Here is a 5177-nt window from a genome sequence, read left to right as displayed (position 1 = left end):
AGATTCTCCATAAGTAACCATCCCTGCTGACACCTTGACTGGGCTACTGAGACCACTTTAGGACAATTTTCCTCCAGAACTATCTGGGGGAAAAAATCTGTTTTCTTAAGTCGCTGAGTTTTGTGATAGCAGAAAAAGAAAACTCATACAGAGATTATAAAATCCATTTGCTTGAGTGGCCCCTGAATTGGCTTTGGAGGCAATTTCCAACAAAATCATCGTCTCTATTTTTTCCGAACAAGATTATCACATATATATGACACAACTATTTTGTACCAAGTTCAAAAGTAGGCCAGCCTTTCAAAGGAGAATGCATGGAGTGAGAAAAACTGAGGCCGTAAAGCAGACCCTACACCAGTCTTTGTGCATTGGAATCCCTTGGGATCTTCGTAAAATGAAGATTCTGATTTAAGAAACCTGTAGTAAGGCCTAAGACTCAGCATTTCTAACACACTCCTAAATGATGTCATGCTGCTGCTGGTCCTCAGATCACACTTTGAACAGCCAGGCTCTCGAGGACCGCTCTGAGGGAACACATTTAACTGGCACTGAAGACATCCCCTTTAATGGATCTTCCCTTAACTAAATTCCAAATTCTCTACAGTCCTTTGTCCAACTCCTTGATAGTGTTGAGTCGTACTCACAGCTAGTAGCAGGCCATTCACTTCTATTTCCACCAGGTAAATTGTATAGATTGATTCAATTGTATTATTTTCCCCAGCGAATACATCCCAAGGCAATAGGATCCTCACTTACTGTTCTAATAATAATAGCATTCTTACTATATGAAGCAGATGAAATCAATGAGAGATAAGTGCAAAGAAGAATACAGAGCTCTTCAACGAAAACTAAGCTAATGGCTTTGGCAAGACAGAATAATTACATGTAACTCTAAAATATGTCAATTCACCCGAGGGTAAGTGGAAGGAGAAATCATTAAAAAAAATAAAATAAAAAAATAAAAAAATTCTGTACCTAGAATGCCTTAACAATACATCTCAGTTTCACTTCCATTGTAAGGAAACCACCTTTGTCTAGTGGATAAAATTTATGCAAGAAAAGACAAAGGAATATGCATCTACTTTGTAAGTTAAAATGTAAAAAGAAGTCAAGCAATCATCCTCATTCCCAGTGAGGTCAAGGTGTGCTTATCTATATTTCACATCTTTGACTTCACATTTCCAACACTATACCTAATGTCCCTGTCAAGCCTCAGCACCCCAGGCCTGTTAGACTGTGATTAAACTCTGGTCTGTTGTAGAGGAAGGGTCTGAAGTCCAAAAGGAAGCAGTGAATTGACTCAGTTCTAGAATCAGTAAAAAGTCACCTTGGCCCTGGGCCAGATCGTGATAACTCGTTCTTTATGAAAGGGGCTCCTGGTTAGATATAGCAGAGGACCTAGGGTTCAACATGTGTTTAACTATACCAGAAATATCAAGAAATACTGCTAGACACAAAGAAGACTGTCATGTTCTGACAGTAGGAGGGGTCTGTGTGTATTGTATGGCTAGGATCAAGGAATACAAAGAAAGATTGGCTGTGGAAAATCATATCAGATTGAAGGAAGTTTGGGCCAGAGAACTCTATCAAGGAGAATAAGGATGCCTATTTGAGATGGCCCTAGAGACCCCACAGTGGTTTCTCACCAATGCAAGTGCTACCTAAAGATAACATCATGTGAATGAGGGTTTGAATAGAACTACACACACACACACACACACACACACACACACACACACACACACACATTCTTAATCTGTTTGTGCTAGACAATGGAAACCTCCTTTTCACAAAATTATGAAGGCAAAGGGACCCATACTTCACATTTTCTAAGTTACCTTTAGAGAGATCCACCTAAGCTCCAGGGGAGGATAAAGATCACCCAGGGCAACTCAGGAGCCTGAGAGTCTCTCCCCTGTCAAGCTGACACCTGGCAATGTTCCTGTCTATCTTGGAGGGTTTTACATAGCACATAAGAGTTACGAATCCCTTCCGCAGCATCAGAGTATGTCCTACAAGGGTGCCATGGATATTCACTGACCATCTTTCCTCCTCCTTTGGAAATGGGTTACATGGAACAATGGATACTAACACTCAATAAAAGCAAATTATTCAGTCCTTCTGATTCAATTTGGCAAACCAAACACACTCCTTTCTCTTTATGCCCCCACCCCTCCCAAGTCCCATCTAAATGGAAGTAAAGAAGCTCAAGGAAGAATGAAGGGTATGGGAGAGTCTCTGCATGCCAAGGATTTTCCTAATTTCTGGAAACCAGTGAACGGGTGGAATTACACAAAAGGATCAACATTAACAGAAGAAACAACCACTCAGACTGGGGCCCAGAGAAGGCTGCCACAGAGCAAGGAGCCTGGAAAGGCCCTGGACTCAGAAATGGCAGGTAGGGAAAAAAAAACTCAACAGAGACCTAAGGAGTAAACCCTGAGTAGGCTCATTCTCCTATTTCCCCTCAGCCATTTGATTAACGTTGATCTTTATGCACCAACGAAGAGTCAGAGAGCTGGCCTTTGCAAGCCACTTATCCTTATGTCTAGGAGGAGCAAGAGTTTCAGAGTAAGTACTTGGGCTGCTAAATCCTGAGTTGGATTTTAGTTGTTTTTAGCTTACAGATACACATATCACACAACAGGAAGTCCAAGGGGGAGGACTCCAGCATGACAGATTGGGGGCTCTGAGATTTCACTGAACCTCCAGAGTCTTTGCACTCCCAGCAACACCCTGCTCTGTATGTCAGCTCACACCATTGCCCCAAGATAGCCCCAGCAGGTCCACCCTGTCATCGAGACTGGAAAACACACAGAGGAAGGACTGAGCAGTGCTCCTGTTATTCCCACACATCTCTTCCAAGAGCAAGAACTCTTTACCCGGGAGCTCCCTGAAACAAAGCTTCTGCCACCTCATTTGCCAGAACAGGGTCACATGCCCAATCCCTGGCAAGGGAAAAGGTAGGGGGGAGGGGGCAGTTATGTTGGAGCCGTGTTTCTCAGACTTGAGCACACAACAAAATCACGTGGGGAACTTGTAAAAACACCACATAGATTGCTGGGTTCTACTTCCAGAAGTGCCACTTGAGTAAGCCTGGGGTAGGGCCGGAGGATTTGCAGTTTTAACTGAGTTCTCAAGTGCTGCTGATGGTGCTGGATGGAGAAACAGATTTGAGAAGGCAAGGACAGAGAAAGGACCCAAGGTCTCTATGCATTTGCAGAGTGCTGACTTCCTGCCCACAAGTTTCAAGTTAAGTCTTCCGGCGCACATGTCCCGCTGTCATGCTCAGAGCTTAGTCATCCCTCTCAGGCGGGGAAGTTATGATTGTAACCATCAGAAGAACTGAAAGCAGAAATGTTCAAAAGTGGCCACCTCTATGGAGTGGCTGAGAGAAGAGGGGGAGATAGGAAAAGTGGTCAGACATTTTATTATTGTTGTATGCACATCCGAAGGGATTTTTTTTTTCAACTCTATGATTGCTTTTCTAAAAATACTTTTGTACTGAATGCTTTTCTACTAAAGAATTTTCTCATCTTCCTTTCTTCAACCAGGCATATCTGTGTCTCGAGATCCATGTTGTGAATGAAACTTAATGTATGTGGAAGGAGCTTTTCTTTCAAAGGTACCAATAATTGAGTTAAAAAATCATCATGAGGTTCACAAAATCTTGACCTATGACTTGCACCAAAATTTATCTTAGGAAGGCACTCTTCCCCCGTTGCAAAAGATATTTTGACAAGGGCCTAGAGGAGCAGATCACCTCCACTCCTCCCCAAGCTACCATCACCAGCACCATAGACCTCCATGAAGGACTACACCAAGGTCCAAGAAAAATGAACTTGGTGTCCAGCCAATAAAGGGAAAAACCACTGGACTTCTTCAGGAAATCTTGCAGAGAGCAGAAAAGGGAAGGAGATAGAATGGGTGCCTTTGAGAGGGAGGGTGCTCTATTCTGTGTGAATTTTTTTTTTTTTTTTTTTTTTTTGGCGATGGAAACCAAAGAGGCCAAGTTTCGAGGGCAAGATCAGATGAACCCAGATGACACAGGAGGAAACAGAAGGCCAAGGAGGCTGAGATAGCTTAAGAAGTACCTAAAGTTTGTCAGCCCTAAAGAGAGAGCCGAGATCTTGTTGTTTACTTTCATAGTCCCAGTTATTAGAGAGTTGAACATTTCCACCTCAATCTCAAGAGGCAAGTCAGTCCCCAGATGACTCCTAGTGATAGAAGAACTAGAAAAGGCCAACAAGTTGATATCAGGGAGCAAACATTTCAGTCCGTTGAAATTGTCAGAGGACTGCATACTCCGACCTCCCAAGAAGGAGCTGTCACTCACCTGCTGCAGAGACATCTTTCTAGAAGCACGCTTGGGTGGGGTTGATCCATCAGATTCCAGAGCCACCTGGTCTGGAAATGACTGTAGACCAGAAGCTGACCATGTCCTTTAGATGGACAACTCCGAGAGCTTCTAGGCTGGAGTTCATCTGTGGAAGACTCCAGAAAAGCCAAATCTGATCCATTGCAGAGCACTCTCTGAGTAAATAAATAAAAACTCTACTGTTATTTTTAACGTAATTCACCCCATAATCATTATTTCATTCATCATCTGAAGAATAGAAATGGATTCAAATGATACTTATGTTCCATTAGATTCTGGTCCTCATTCCCCTTTAATACTCAGGAAATAATCTGAAGTTCTGCCATTAGCACAAAATTATTGTTATTATTCCATTTGCTCGGGAACTTAATGGATTCTGTTCATCAATTTCTTTTCTTTTAATGTTCTTTTGGAATTCAAGTTTGTGTCTTTTTTTTTAAAGGCACTTCATTTCTCTTCACAATTGTAACACTAGGTTGCATTATTATTTTTCCTTCCTTTCTATGGCCAATTCTCCTATTCATTTCCAAATTATCTATTTGACCCATTTGCCTAACATAAAATTAACCTCATGCTCTTCTGTCTTAGGTAATTGACTGTTTCCTGTATGGATCAGATGGATGGGCTTGTCATAATATTCCTCAATAAAGCATCTTTCAGAAAGGATAACTTTATTACCTTAGGGAAAGTCATTCTTTAACTTATTAGGGGGGGTGGGAAATATATTAACCATTTAGTCTTATAATCCAAACTCAATTGGACTCTCTTTCTTTGTCTCCACTCCAAGAAGGGTCATAGG

Source organism: Urocitellus parryii, chromosome 12 (assembly GCF_045843805.1).
Source record: "Urocitellus parryii isolate mUroPar1 chromosome 12, mUroPar1.hap1, whole genome shotgun sequence".
Lineage (NCBI taxonomy): Eukaryota > Metazoa > Chordata > Mammalia > Rodentia > Sciuridae > Urocitellus > Urocitellus parryii.
The sequence above is the reverse complement of the archived record's forward strand: the minus strand, read 5'-3'. Positions refer to the sequence as shown.